This window comes from Capra hircus, chromosome 5 (genome assembly GCF_001704415.2).
Source record: "Capra hircus breed San Clemente chromosome 5, ASM170441v1, whole genome shotgun sequence".
Taxonomy (NCBI): Eukaryota; Metazoa; Chordata; class Mammalia; order Artiodactyla; family Bovidae; genus Capra; species Capra hircus.
Genome location: NC_030812.1, coordinates 37,033,757 through 37,050,777, shown reverse-complemented (window position 1 = coordinate 37,050,777; position 17,021 = coordinate 37,033,757).

Below are 17,021 nucleotides of genomic sequence, written 5' to 3'. Positions count from 1 at the left end.
GTGGTCTATCCTGGGGAATGTTTCATGTGCACTTGAGAAGAAGCTATATTCTTCTGCATTTACATGAAATGTCCTGAAGATATCAATGAAATCCATCTCATCTAATATATCATTTAAGACTTGTGTTTCTTTATTAATTTTCCATTTTGATGATCTGTCCATTGGTGTAAGTGGGGTGTTAAAGTCTCCTACTATTATTGTGTTAAGGTCAAATTCTCCTTTTATATCTGTTAGTGTTTGTCTTATGTATTGAGGTGCTCCTGTGTTGGGTAAATAGATATTTACAATTGTTGTCTTCCTCTTAGATTGATTCCTTGATCATTATGTAGTGTCCTTCCTTATCTTTTGTAATCTTTGTTATTTTAAGATCTATTTTGTCTGATATGAGGATTGCTTCTCCAGTTTTCTTTTGCTTCCTATTTGCATGAAATATATTTTTCCACCATCTCATATGGTGTCTTTAGGTCTGAAATGGGTTTCTTGTAGACTGCATATATATGGGTCTTGTTTTTGTATCCATTCAGCCAGTCTGTGTCTTTTGGTTGGAGCATTTAATCCATTTACATTTAAAGTAATTATTGATATATATGTTCCTATTGTCATTTTCTTAATTGCTTCTGGTGGATTTTGTAGATCCTTTTTTTTTTCTCTTGTATTTCTTGACTATATAAGTCCGTTAAACATTTGTTGTAACATTTGTTGGTGGTACTGAATTCTCTTAATTTTCCTTGTCTAAAAAGCTTTTTATTTCTCCATCAATTTTGAATGAGATCCTTGCTGGGTACAGTAATCTTGGCTGTAGATTTTTCCCTTTCAATACTTTAAATATATCCTGCCATTTCCTTCTGGCCAGTAGAGTTTCTGCTGAGAGAACAGCTGTTAACCATATGGGGTTTCCCTTGTGTGTTACTTGTTGCTTCTCCCTTGCTGCTTTTAATATTCTTTAATTGTGTTTATTCTTTATTAGTTTGATTAGTGTGTGTCTTGGCGTGTTTCTCCTTGAGTTTACCCTGTATAGGACTCTTTGTGCCTCTTGGACTTGATTGACTATTCCATTTTCCATGTTGGGGAAATTTCCAACTATAATCTCTTCAAAAAATTTCTCATACCCTTTCTTTTCCTCCTCTTCTTATGGGACCCTTATAATTCAAATGTTGGTACCTTTGATATTGCCCCAGAAGTCTCTGAGACTATCATCAGTTCTTTTCATTCTTTTTACTTTATTCTGTTCTTCCAGAAGTTATTTCCATCATTTTATCTTCCAGCTCACTGATTCATTCTTCTGCTTCAGATATTCTGCTATTGATTCCTTCTGGAGTATTTTTAATTTCAGTAATTTAGTTGTTTGTCTCTCTATATTTATCTTTAATTCTTCCAGGTCTTTGTTAATTGATTCTTGCATTTTCTCCTTTTTGTTTTCAAGGTTTTTGATTATCTTTACTATCATTATTCTTAATTCTTTTCATGTAGTTTGCCTATTTCCTCTTCATTTGTTTGGTCTTCTGTGTTTCTAGTTTTTTCCTTTATTTGTGTAGTATTTCTCTGCCTTTTCACTATTGTTTTTTAACTTATTATGTTTGAGGTCTCCTTTTCCCAGGCTTCAAGGTTGAATTCTTTTTTCCTTTTTGTTTCTGCCCTGCTAAGGTTGGCCCAGTGGCTTGGTAAGCTTCACATAGGGTGAGATTTGTGCTGAGTTTTTGGTTGGTTGTTTGTTTTTCCTCTGATGGGCAAGGCTGTGTGAAATAATCCTGACTGCTGATGACTGGGCTTGTATTTCTGTTTTGTTTGTTGCTTAGATGAGGCGTCCTGCACAGGGTGCTACTGGAGGTTGTGTAATGCCAGGTCTTGTATTCAGGTGGTTTCCTTTGTGTGAGTTCTCACTATCTGATACTCCTTAGGGTTAATTCTCTGATAGTCTAGGGTCTTCGAATCAGTGCTCCCACTCCAGTGGCTCAGGGCTTGATCTCTGGTCAAGAATGAAGATTCCACAAGTGGTTTGTTATAGCATTAAGCGTGTGGACCAGAACAAACTCTGGAAAATTCTTCAAGAGATGGGAATACCACACCAACTGACCTGCCTCTTGAGAAATCTGTATGCAGGTCAGGAAGCAACAGTTAGAACTGGACATGGAACAACAGACTTGGTCCAAATTGGGACGGGGGTATGTCAAGGATGTATATTATCACCTGCTTAAGTAACTTATATACAGAGTACATCATGAGAAATGCTGGGCTAGATGAGGCACAAGCTGGAATCAAGATTGCCAGGAGAAATATCAATAACCTCAGATATGCAGATGACACCAGCTTTATGGCAGAAAGCAAAGAAGAACTAAAGACTCTATGAAAGTGAAAGAGGAGAGTGAAAAAGTTCACTTAAAGCTCAACATTCAGAAAACTAAGATTATGGCATCTGGTCCTAGCATTTCATGGTAAAAAGATGGGGAAACGGGAAACAGTGTCAGACTTTATTTTTTTGGGCTCCAAAATCACTGCAAATGGTGACTGCAGCCATCACCCTAATACCAAAACCTGACAAACATGCCACAAAAAAAGAAAACTGCAGGCCAATATCACTGATGAACATAGATGCAAAAATCCTCAACGAAATTCTAGCAATCAGAATCCAACAACACATTAAAAAGATCATACACCATGACCAAGTGGGCTTTCTCCCAGGGATGCAAGGATTCTTCAACATCCACAAATCAATCAATGTAATTCACCATATTAACAAATTGAAAAATAAAAGCCATATGATTATCTCAATAGATGCAGAGAAAGCCTTTGACAAAATTCAACATTCATTTATGATAAAAACTCTCCAGAAAGCAGGAGTAGAAGGAAAATACCTCAACATAATAAAAGCTATATGTGACAAACCCAGATCAAACATTATCCTCAATGGTGAAAAATTGAAAGCATTTCCCCTAAAGTCAGGAACAAGACAAGGGTGCTCACTTTCACTGCTACTATTCAACATAGTTCTGGAAGTTTTGGCCACAGCAATCAGAGCAGAAAAAGAAATAAAAGGAATCCAAGTTGGAAAAGAAGAAGTAAAACTCTCACTGTTTGCAGATGACATGATTCTCTACATAGAAAACCCTAAAGACTCCACCAGAAAATTACTAGAGCTAATCAATGAATACAGTAAAGTTGCAGGATATAAAATCAACACACAGAAATCCCTTGCATTCCTATACACTAATAATGAGAAAGTAGAAAAAGAAATTAAGGAAACAATTCCATTCACCATTGCAACGAAAAGAATAAAATACTTAGGAATATATCTACCTAAAGAAACTAAATACCTATATACAAAAAACTATAAAACACTGATGAAAGAAACCAAAGAGGACACTAATAGATGGAGAAATATACCACGTTCATGGATTGAAAGAATCAATATAGTGAAAATGAGTATACTACCCAAAGCAATCTACAGATTCAATGCAATCCCTATCAAGCTACCAGCGGTATTTTTCACAGAACTAGAACAAATTATTTCAAGATTTGTATGGAAATACAAAAAACCTCGAATAGCCAAAGCAGTCTTGAGGAAGAAGAATGGAACTGGAGGAATCAACCTGCCTGACTTCAGGCTCTACTACAAAGCCACAGTCATCAAGACAGTATGGTACTGGCACAAAGACAGAAATATAGATCAATGGAACAAAATAGAAAGCCCAGAGATAAATCCACACACATATGAACACCTTATCTTTGACAAAGGAGGCAAGAATATACAATGGAGAAAAGACAATCTCTTTAACAAGTGGTGCTGGGAAAACTGGTCAACCACTTGTAAAAGAATGAAACTAGATCACTTTATAACACCACACACAAAAATAAACTCAAAATGGATTAAAGATCTAAATGTAAGACCAGAAACTATAAAACTCCTAGAGGAGAACATAGGCAAAACACTCTCTGACATAAATCACAGCAGGATCCTCTATGATCAACCTCCCAGAACACTGGAAATAAAAGCAAAAATAAACAAATTGGATCTGATTAAACTTAAAAGCTTCTGCACAACAATGAAAACTATAAGCAAGGTGAAAAGACATCCTTCAGAATGGGAGAAAATAATAGCAAATGAAGCAACTGACAAACAACTAATCTCAAAAATATACAAGCAACTTATGCAGCTCAATTCCAGAAAAATAAACGACCCAATCAAAAAATGGGCCAAAGAACTAACAATGGGCCAAAGAAGACATATGGATGGCTAACAAACACATGAAAAGATGCTCAACATCACTCATTATTAGAGAAATGCAAATCAAGACCACAATGAGGTACCACTTCACTCCAGTCTGAATGGCTGCGATCCAAAAGTCTGCAAGGGATAAATGCTGGAGAGGGTATGGAGCAAAGGGAACCCTCTTACATTGTTGGTGGGAATGCAAACTAGTACAGCCACTATGGAGAACAGTGTGGAGATTCCTGAAAAATTTGCAAGTAGAACTGCCTTATGACCCAGCAATCCCACTGCTGGGCATACACACCGAGGAAACCAGAATTGAAAGAGACACATGTTCATTGTGTACCCCAATGTTCATTGCAGCACTGTTTATAATAGCCAGGACATGGAAACAATCTAGATGTCCATCAGCAGACGAATGGATAAGAAAGCTGTGGTACATATACACAATGCAGTATTACTCAGCCGTTAAAAAGAATACATTTGAATCAGTTCTAATGAGATGGATGAAGCTGGAGCCGATTATACAGAGTGAAGTAAGCCAGAAAGAAAAACACCAATACAGTATACTAACACATATATATGGAATTTAGAAAGATGGTAATGATGACCCTGTATGCGAGACAGCAAAAGAGACACAGATGTGTAGAGTGGACTTTTTCACTTTGAGGGAGAGGGAGAGGGTGGGATGATTTGGGAGGATGGCATTGAAACATGTATACTATCATGTAAGAAACGAATCACCAGGCTATGTTCGATGCAGGATACAGGATTCTTGGGGCTGGTGCATTGGGATGATCCAGAGAGATGATATGGGGTGGGAGGTGGGTTCATGTTTGGGAACGCATGTACACCCGTGGCAGATTCATGTCAATGTATGGCAAAACCAATACAGTATTGTAAAGTAAAATAAAGTAAAAATAAAAATTAAAAATAATAATAAAAATAAAAAAGAAAATAAAAGATGCTTGTTACTTGGAAGAAAAGCTATATTTTAAGCTGGTGCTACTCCTGTGTGTACTTGCCTCCAATGTTCACAGCTATCAGAACTAGTGTGTTTTCTTTTGTGGGAGCTTTCAGTGTCCTTTTATATAGTCCATAGACACAAAGTCTGCCTAGTTGATGGTGTGGATTTAATCTGCAGCTTGTGCTGCTGGTGGGAAGGTTTTGGGTCTTCTTCCTTAGCCACACTGCCCCCTGGGTTTCAACTGTGGTTTTATTTCCACCTATGCATGTGGATCATCCACTGGTGTTTGCTCCTGAGGCTGCCTTGGAGGCCTTCGGTCTCCCCCAGTGAGGGCCAGGTGTGGAGGTGGTGCAGCTGCTTGGGTCGCAGGGGTTCTGGCAGCACCAGGTACTCAGGGAAGCTGGCAGCTAGGGCAGCAGGAAATGCAGCACTTTAGAAGGGTATGCCAACCAGTATTGGCAAATATGCTCTAGTATTCATGGCTGGAGAACTTCTCTCCCTGACAGAGAACCCAGGCAGGACACAGTCTACAGGGTCACAAAGATTGTAGGACACTCCCGAAGTGACCCTGTGTGCATAGATGTGAGACTTATTTGCCTGTGGCAGCTCTGCCCCAGTGAGTGTTGAGTGTGAAGGTGGTGCAGCTGCTTGGCTTGTGGGGACCCTGGTGGTGCCAAGTGTGCAGGGACATGGACAGCTTGTGCTGCAGGAGTTACAGCCCTGTTAGAGTCTTTTTTCGAGCCTCTTGTAGCAGACCATCAGAAGACCTCTTGGGCCAGTCTTTCTCTGTAGCTCTGCCCATTCAGGCCTGGGATCCTTGCCCAAGGTCCTTCTCTGTTGTTCAGTGAGTTAAGCACAAAGAGGGGCCCCCTGGCTGGGGTCCTGCTCTGCAGTTCAGTGCATCAGACGTTTGATCAGCCAGCTTCTTTTTTGTTCAGCTGCCGATGCTGGCATGTGGTTAGAGAGATGCTACAGTGATGGCTCCACCCTGTATGCATGATTCAGCAGTATCTCCTTGTTTCCATGGCTGCCTGGCTTTCCTCCACAGGCATTTCCCACCACAGTCTTCTCCCTCACATCCTCCTGATCTGCTCCTCTTAATCAACAGCAGCCCTCACCCTGGGATTGCTCCACAATCCCTAAACTCCAGCTCCCAGCCACCATGCCTTCCAGGGGACCTGCAGCTCTCTGGTGTATGTATGGCTGCAGCAAGGACTGATTCTCATTCCATTTAGGTTGCCACAGATCAGTTGTTTCACTCTCAGCCTTAAATGTTTCTCCTCTGACTAAGACAATTGCCCTGATGTGGGGATCAGGCCCCTGCTTCAGTTCTCCCACCAGCCAAGGGCAGGTCTAATCTTACTAACACTCCTGCTTCTCCCCCTAGTTCCTTTGTCCTACTGAGTTTTGCCTGGTTCTATATATTCTTTTCCACTGGCCAGGTACTCCTGTCTGCTCTCAGCTGGTGTTCTGCATGCACTTAGTGTCTGAAGGTGTATACCTGATGTATCAGTGGAGAGAGATGTACTGCATGTCCACCTACTCCTTCACATCTTGTTTTCTCTTCGAAATTAGAACTTTCACCACCTCTCTGAGGCCCTATTACATTTGGTTGAATCTTTTTTTTTTTTTTGATGTTTTTCAGATTGTGCCATTTCTAATGATCTGTTCTTTCCATACTATCGCTATATCCATGCAGTGAATTTTAATTCTGGATATTGAATGCTAAGCTTTAAATTTTTCATTGGCTTCTTTTTCATTGTTTTTATGTCTCTGCTAAGAGCTTGTTTCCTTCCATTAATTTCCAAAATATTTGCTCTTGCTATATTGGGCATGGTTATAATAGCTGCTTTGCCTGATAATTTCTACACATGGGTCAAAGCAACCTCACGAAGTTCCTGATTTGTGTACTTTCCCTCCAACATGGAATAGGACAGCCATGGGATATCCTTCCTGACACTGAAGGATGAACCGCTCCATATAAAAATGTTGAAATGATGAGTTCTAGGAAAGACCTTGATCAAAAGGAGAAAATGTGGAATTAACTAAAGCAACCCCAACCAAAGTTAGATTTGGGACAGGCCTGTAGTGAGAGCTCTCATAACTTTCCATGTATCATCAATTACTCCAAAGAGGAAGAGACAGCCTACACCCTACTTGTCCAGTAAGAGAGTACCTCTACTATCCAGCTGGAAGAAGAAAACTTCTCTTCATTCCATGACAGATCAGCCAATCAGACATAGTAGCATCCCAAGCACTAAAAAGACTCCATGCTATGGACTCCCAGCTTCCTCCAGTGGACTCTGGTTATTAAAGCCCCTTCAGCTCTTCTCTTTTCCTTGTAAAAGGAAGTTTCCCTTCCTTGTTTTTTGGATTTCCCTGTGGCCCACTATAACTTGCATTTGCTGAATTGCAGTTTTTCTGCTATTCCTTGATAAACTCACTTTTGCTGACTATTATATTATAAACATTGTTAGGATTTATTGAATTATGCCCAAGTAAATGCTTTTAGATGTTACTTTCTGTAGGGATGGACAGGGGAGGCTTAAGTTCCCATTTTACATCATTCTAGACTATAAAAGTTTTATTAATAAAACATGTAGAATTTTTCATCCTTCATTTCCCCAGGGCTACTTTGCCTCCCACAAGACCCCATGGAGCCAAGGAGCACAATTAGAAACATTATATTAGGCATGTACTACCTGTGCCACAAAACTAACTATGCAAACATGTCTTCCTTCATTTTCCAAAAAATTCCATTAACTTCTATTTTGAGATTCTATTTCTGCTAATGACAGAAAAATTTACTACTTAAACACTAGGACTTCTCTTGCATAAGAGGTTTAAAAGACATCTTCTACAATTACCCACCTCTCCACCTGCCCTCTACCCCAAACTCCAGGGCTATAAGAAGAGAAGTTCTGTGTGGATAGCGGACCTTCCTCACTGCTGGATGGGGCCTGCACTGATCATGAGTCTGCTACCACTGTATCTTAAACTAATAGAATATTAATTTTAAAATTGTCTTCTTTATTAACACATGGTTCCTCAGGGGCTTCATTTGAAAAAAAAGTGTTCTTTTCTGCGGACTGTAGTGATCTTTAAATTTAATTTGCCATTCTAAGTTTGTAGGTATTCATTTTGTAATACCCACATGCATCATGCTTTCAAGCCAAAAATACTAAATTCTTTGAATAATCCTATTGCTTTTCAATTCTCCCTGAGATATGACTTACTGTAATGTCCATACATCCAATTATTTTTGCAGGAATTTGCTGATCAAGTTTGCTGCCTGAGTTCTGCAGTTTACATCCTAACATTTAGGCTAGACCTCCGAGTCTGTGCAGATGTTGTAGGGACAGGCTCCAGGTACAAAGAGACCAGCCAGCCTGCTGCCATGAGTCCTAGTACAACAGCAGAGGCACCTTCCTCTGCCTAAGGCTGTAACTGCAGCTGCTCCTGCTGCCGTCACCACTTGGGCACCTGCTAACCCTGGACTGACCGACCCCACCATGCACATGTGTACCTGATAGCCAGGCCAGCTCCTCAACTGCATGCTGTTTACTGCCTGCTGTGCCTACATGCTTGAGGCCACAGGTATATACCATGTCATCCATGCATTGAACTAGTCTTTACCATTCAGGGATTAGTAGCCTGTACAGAGCTACAGGCATCAAAGACTTTTGCCTTTTGTTAAAGAGAGATGCCAAAGGAGTATGTTTCAGATGTGTCCTTGAATACAGTTCAATGACTTGCGTCAATGACAGTCCATGCTAGTGAGCAGCAAACTGCCCCTTGGGTACAGGAAGCCTATGGTGCATTTCTAGAATCCTGAAATGTGACCCCATTTGTAGGGGAGAAAAACATTTTGCTTTCAGGCAAAACAATCCTTAGTTTGTATATGTATATGTTTCCAAACTGATAAGATTCACAGTATTATAATGGCTGGCATGTTTTTATGTGTGGACTTGAAACATTTTAAAATTCAGTAAAAAAAATTAGAAAAAGGATTCTTTTGAGAAGTTATTTTTAAAACAGTGCTTTAAATATAACATGGGCAAGTATTTAAGGACCCTCCTCAGGGATCCTGTGACATACAGTAGTCACCATGGCAAGCCTGCTATATATGCCAGTAAATAGCAAAAGCTATTTGCAGGTAGAACTGCAGCCTAGTGAGAAATGAACCTGCATGCACACTAAAGACTAGAAATAAAGGCTGTTTACTAACTAAAAAATAAGCATCACAGCTAAGACCACGTTGTTCTGAAAATGGATCCATCTAAATATAAATATACTGAAAAATGATACCTCTAAAATCAAATTAATATAAATACCAAAAAACAAAGAAATGCAATGACTGAAATAAACCAGAAGAAGCTAAATATTAATAATTTTAAGAATAAAATGCTGATACACATAAGTTAAATAGTTCCAAAAGGAAATGTTTTCCATTAAAATATGTAATCAAAAATGATTCTATCATCCAAACACCATGATCTTAGTTTTCTGAATGTTGAGCTTTAAGCCAACTTTTTCATTCTTCTCTTTCACTTTAATCAAGAGGCTCTTTATTTCTTATTCACTTTCTGCCATAAGGGTGATGTCATCTGCATATCTGAAGTTATTGATATTTCTCCCAGTAGTCTTGATTCCAGCTTATGTTTCATCCAGTCCAGCATTTCTCATGATGTACTCTGCATATAAGTTCATGATGACAATGTACAGCCTTGACATACTTCTTTCCCAATTTGGAACCAGTCTGTCGTTCCATGTCTAGTTCTAACTGTTGCTTCTTGACCTGCATTCAGATCTCAGGAGGCAGGTCAGGCCATCTGGTATCCCCATCACTTGAAGAATTTTCCTGTTTGTTGTGATCCACACAATCAAAGGCTTCAGTGTAGTCAATAAAGCAGAAGTAGATGTTTTTCTCGAACTCTCTCACTTTTTTGATGATGCAGTGGATGTTGGCAATTTGATCTATGGTTCTCTGCCTTTCCTAAATTCAGCTTGAACATCTGGAAGTTCATGGTTCACATACTGTTGAGGCCTGGCTTGTAGAATTTTGAGCATTACTTTGCTAATGTTTGAGATGAGTGCAATTTGTGGTAGTTTGAACATTCTTTGGCATTACCTTTCTTTGGGATTGGAATGAAAACTGACCTTTTCCAGTCCTGTGGCCACTGCTGAATTTTCCAAATTTGCTGGCATATTGAGTGCAGCACTTTAACAGCATCATCTTTTATTTTGCTTTCTTGGAAAATATTTTTATGAGGCTTTATTGATATAGTTTTTATTTTTTAAATTTTTTTCTATCACAAATAATGCTTTTATTTATTTATTTTTTCTTTTACTGTGCTCAGCACTCTGCAAAGCTTTTATTTTTTATGTATTTATTTTTTTACTTTACAATATTGTATTGGTTTTGCCATACATCAACCTGAATCTACCATGAGTGTACATGTGTTCCCCATCTTGAACCCTCCTCATACCATCCTTCTGGGTCATCCCAGTGCACCAGCCCCGAGGGTCCTGTATCATGCATTGAACCTGGTATGGCAATTCCCTTCACATATGATATTATATATGTTTCAATGCCATTCTCCCAAATCATTCTACCCTTGCCCTCTCCCACAGAGTCCAAAAGACTGTTCCATACATCTGTGTCTCTTTTTCTGTCTTGCATACAGGGTTATCATTACTATCTTTCTAAATTCCATATATATGTGTTAGTATACTGTATTGGTGTTTTTCTTTCTGGCTTTCTTCACTCTGTATAAGAGGCTCCAGTTTCATCCTCCTCATTAGAACTGATTCAAATGTATTCTTTTTAATGGCCGAGTAATACTGCATTGTGTATATGTACCACAGCTTTCTTATCCATTCGTCTGCTGATGGACATCTAGGTTGCTGCAATGAACTTTGAGGTACATGTGTCTCTTTCAATTCTAGTTTCCTCAGTGTGTATGCTCAGCAGTGGGATTGCTGGGTTGTATGGCAGTTCTATTTGCAGTTTTTAAAGGAATCTCCACACTGTTCTCCATAGTGGCTGTACTAGTTTGCATTCCTACCAACAGTGTAAGAGGGTTCCCTTTTCTCCACACCCTCTCCAGCACTTATTGCTTATAGACATTTGGATATCAGCCGTTCTGACTGGCATGAAATGGTACCTCATTGTAGTTTTGATTTGCATTTCTCTAATAATGAGTGACCCACCAGAAAATTACTAGAGCTCATCAATGAATATAGTAAAGTTGCAGGATTTAAAATCAACACTCAGAAATCCCTTGCATTCCTACACACTAATAATGAGAAAGTAGAGAAATTAAGGAAACAATTCCATTCACCATTGCAATGAAAAGAATAGAATACTTAGGAATATATCTACCTAAAGAAACTCCAGTCCTTTGGCCACTTCATGCAAAGAGTTGACTCACTGGAAAAGACTCTGATGCTGAGAGGGATTGGGGGCAGGAGGAGTAGGGGACGCCAGAGAATGAGATGGCTGGATGGCATCACTGACTCAATGGACGTGAGTATGAGCAAACTTCGGGAGTTGGTGATGGACAGGAAGGCCTGACGTGCTGCAATTCATGGAGTCGCAAAGAGTCAGACATGACCGAGTGACTGAACTGAACTGAACTGAAAGAACAAAAGACCTATATATAGAAAACTATAAAACACCGGTGAAAGAAATCAAAGAAGACACTAATAGATGGAGAAATATACCATGTTCATGGATCGGAAATATCAATATAGTGAAAATGAGTATACTACACAAAGCAATCTATAGATTCAATGCAATCCCTATCAAGCTACCAGCGGTATTTTTCACAGAGCTAGAACAAATAATTTCACAATTTGTATGGAAATACAAAAAACCTCGAATAGCCAAAGCAATCTTGAGGAAGAAGAATGGAACTAGAGGAATCAACTTGCCTGACTTCAGGCTCTACTACAAAGCCACAGTCATCAAGACAGTATGGTACTGGCACAAAGACAGAAATATAGATCAATGGAACAAAATAGAAAGCCCAGAGTAATCCATGCACCTATGGATATCTTATCTTTGACAAAGGAGGCAAGAATATACAATGGAGAAAAGACAATCTCTTTAACAAGTGGTGCTGGGAAAACTGGTCAACCACTTGTAAAAGAATGAAACTAGAACACTTTCTAACACCATACACAAAAATAAACTCAAAATGGATTAAAGATCTAAACATAAGACCAGAAACTATAAAACTCCTAGAGGAAAACATAGGCAAAACACTCTGACATAAATCACAGCAAGATCCTCTATGACCCACCTCCCAGAGTAATGGAAATAAAAGCAAAAATAAACAAATGGGATCTAATTAAACTTAAAAGCTTCTGCACAACAAAGGAAACTATAAGCAAGGTGAAAAGACATCCTTCAGAATGGGAGAAAATAATAGCAAATGAAGCAACTGACAAACAACTAATCTCAGAAATATACAAGCAACTCAAAAATAAACCACCCAATCAAAAAATGGACCAGAGAACTAAACAGACATTTCTCCAAGGAAGACATACAGATGGCTAATAAACACATGAAAAGATGCTCAACATCTTTTAGAATTTGAAATAGCCTAACTGGAATTTGATCACCTCTATTGACTTTGTTCATAGTGATGCTTCCTAAGGCCCACCTGACTTCTCATTTCAGGATGTCTGGCCACATGGAAACTAAATTTGTACTGAATTAGGTGTCTTCTTGGGAGATGAGCAGTGAGTCTGGTCTTATTCTTCCAGACGGAGCCTCCTGAAGCTGTTTAAACTTTATCCCCATCGAGTCTCAGACTGAGGCATCCGTGTCATGACCCTCACAGCTTTTAAACCAGAACTTACAACACAAATACAGGTGCTGGAATCACTGGGGAGGTGCAGAGACAGTGGGAGAAGGGCTCCCTGGAGGAGGTATATTAGTTGTAGGAGGTAAGCTTGGGACTTGACATCCCCAGGGATCAGGTCCCCAGGGCACTGGGGTCTGTTTGCAGTTCTTTGCTGAGGGTGCTGTCTGTTAGCAGAGAGTGTTTATAAATGTCCTACAGGAGCCATTTACCTGGGCATTTGGCTAGGCAGCCTTTAAGTGACTGGTCCCTGGACAGTGGACAGGGGAGGCTCTGAGACTCCTAGATGAAATGGCCAAGTCCTTCTCACCTGGGACTACAAGGAGCAGGAAGTCTGATGATACAGGTGGGAATGGTGACCCTGCCACTTACTGCCACACTCACTGTGACCCATTCTGAGATCCACACAGTAGAAATGGACTGAGACCTGGTGTGCCCCCTTTTCTCTCTAATAATCACTTTTCTTTCTAACACCTCAACCAAACTTGCCTGTACTTTTCACTTTAAACAAATCATGCAGTGGTAATAAAATAGTACATTTTATCTTTTCAGTATATTCTAACATGAAAAGTTTACAGAAGACACTTCATTATAAAATGTATTAAAACCAGTTATATTTATGTTAATTTGTGACAAAATTGGAAAGTAAATAAAAGGAACATAAGTAATTTGAATCCTGAAATAAAAAGTTAAAATGTTAGTTGCTCACTTTTGTCTGACCCTTTGTGACCCCATGGACTGTAATCCACCAGGCTCCTCTATCCATGGAGTTCTACAAGCAAAAATAGTGGAGTGGGTTGCCATTCCCTTCTCTAGGGGGTATTCCCAAGCCAGGGCTCAAACTCAGGCCTCTTGCTGCACTCATTCAAAGTGAGTATTGCATGGAACTGCCTTCAGGTGTTTGTTCTGTTTGAATTTGACATATATACAAAAGAATCTATAGAATCTCGAGTTTCAGGTTGAGAAGCCAAGTTGTGAGGTGACCCTGGCCCTTCACAGGGCTTCACAGTGGCTGAGGGAACCCAAGGGTTTGGGCAACTCTTAGTCAGACTGAGATCCTATAGTGTTCCCTACTTAACAAAGCGTGCTTCTTCCTTGGGGCTTCCCACATGGGAGTTCTCCTGCCCTGGGTGGCTCTGGACATCCACAATTTGATTGTTCTTTTCCCTCTAACTGTGTAGAAAATCTCTTCAAGAGAAGGAGTAGGAGAAACCATTTGGGCTGAAGGTGACCTATAAAAGAAAAGATTAATGAGAAGGGATAAGGATGAGAACATAAGGTAGACAAGTACTCATGTTTCTCCATCACATCACCAATACTTGTTGACATTTCAGCAAAAGCACCAAAAACAGTGGGGCAGCTGCTATTGCATGAGACCACAAAGATAGAGATAAGAGTATGGTAATAATACACGCAGGCCAGTGGATGATGCCCTGAGTACAGCTTCCTAGGGAACAGATACCATTTCTTACAAGCCTCTGGGGCTGCTAGGCTGTGTCTTCCATTAGCTCTTACTTTTGGAGGAGAGGCTGGGGGGAGCCTGGAGAGCCACCGTGTGCTTGACACCATGAAGGATAGTTCACACTGTGTTCTTTGTAAAGAGTATCACTGCAAGGGTTCCCTCCACAAGACCCAGTCCTGTCTCCCAACCCCCCAGAAAGCATCTCCAGGAAAGCATCTCCAGGAAATTATCATGTGTGGTGAGACATTGGGGTGGCACAACTTTTTGTTGTCTTGGCGAATTTAGGCAACAGTTGGGAAAGAGTGATTAAGTCAAAGACCTCCCCAAAGAAAACACAGAGGACATTTATGCCAAAGGCTCCAGCGGTTCATAGGAGATCTCTCAGGTCGATTTTGGCTGGTCACTACAAAGTTGTTTTTCTCAGGAAGGAAATTTTTCTGCTGAGGAACATGTTCACTGCCCTAGTTTATAACTGATGCTGTCATTTTAAAATGCTTCCTTCAATTAAGTGTCAGGTGATAATCGACTTTCACTCAATACTTCCCCCAACCAAAGAAATCATAATTATCATCAAAAATGTACATTGCAAGATTTTCATATCTGAATTCAATTGAAAAAGACTAAATGAAGCAACATTTCTATTTTAGACAAAGGTGAACTTACCTTGGGGGTAAATGGGGCCTCTTCCTCTTCCCTGATACCAGGAAGGTCTTCCAATAGGTCCTTGGCAAGAGCTAGGATGATACAGAGTAACTGTCAGGACACTGTGGTGAGCTCAGAAATAATTTAGGGAACTTTGCCTGAGGTGGATTCAAGGCAAGAATGCATGGATGCATGTGGTTAATAAGTATGGACTGAAATGCTGCTGGGCTATCCTCCTTGGTGTATGAAAGAAGACAAAGGAGACGATCAGGAAAGAAACAAGAAACTGAGCCTTTAGTTTTCTAGTTAGGAGGAATCTAAAGGTAGGGAATAGTCAGTCTGAAATAGGGTAAACAGTGATATGCATCCTATTTCAATGACAAAGTCCCATGACTCCTCTGGCCCTTTTTCAAACTCAGCCAAATTCCCACTTTTTGAAATGTTACCAGACCGTTTCAGTTTCCATGCAGGTGTATATGTTGCTACTGTATCCATCATCTATTCTATTGGATTTTCAACTTTCTATTGTGATGAAATATATATATTCATTATCCTTTTAATAATATATATGTATACAGTTCAGTGGCATTAATTATATTCACAATACTGTGTGTTCACAATTACTATCTACACCCAAATCTTTTTCATCATATTCAAATAACCTCTTTACCCATTAAGGAATAAGTTCATTCCCCCCCTATATCCAGCCCTTGTTAATTTTTACTCTTTGCTTCTATGAATTTGGATATTCTGAGAATCCTATGTAAGTAGAATAACACAATATTTGCCTTTGTGTGTCTGATTTATGTCACTAATTATAATATTTTTATTATTATGGTCCATTCATGTTGTAGCACATTTCAAATATAATTCCTTTTTATGGTTGAATAATATTCCACTATGCATATATATTCAGTTCAGTTCAGTTCATTTCAGTCACTCAGTCATGTCCGACTCTGTGGCCCCATGAATCGCAGCACGCCAGGCCTCCCTGTCCATCACCAACTCCCAGAGTTCACTCAGACTCACGTCCATCGAGTTGGTGATGCCATCCAGCCATCTCATCCTCGGTCGTCCCCTTTTCCTCCTGCCCCCAATCCCTCCCAGCATCAGACTCTTTTCCAATGAGTCAACTCTTCGCATGAGGTGGCCAAAGTACTGGAACTTCAGCTTTAGCATCATTCCTTCCAAAGAACACCCAGGGCTGATCTCCTTTAGAATGGACTGGCTGGATCTCCTTGCAGTCCAAGGGACTCTCAAGAGTCTTCTCCAACACCACAGTTCAAAAGCATCAATTCTTCTGTGCTCAGCCTTCTTCACAGTCCAACTCTCACATCCATACATGACTACTGGAAAAACCATTGCCTTGACTAGGTGGACCTTTGTTGGCAAAGTAACGTCTCTGCTTTTCAATATGCTATCTAGGTTGGTCATAACTTTTCTTCCAAGGAGTAAGTGTCTTTTTAATTTCATGGCTGCAGTCACCATCTGCAGTGATTTTGGAGCCCCCTAAAATAAAGTCTGACACTATTTCACTGTTTCCCTATTTCCCATGAAGTGATGGGACCACACTTTATTTATCTATTCATCACTTGATGGATATTGGGGTTGTTTCCATCTCTTGGCTACTGGAGATAATACTGCTATGAACATTGGTACAAACTTCTGTATGATACTGTAAACATAATGCATGCCATTATGCAGTTGTCAAAACTCATAGAATGTCACAACACAGAGAGGTTTTTTTCTTAATGTAAACTATGGACTTTTAATGAATAAAAATGTATTGATTGTTTTCCTAATTGTGAAAAATGCACCATACTAATGTAAGATATTATGAATAGAAAAAACTGAAAAGGGGAATATGGGAAC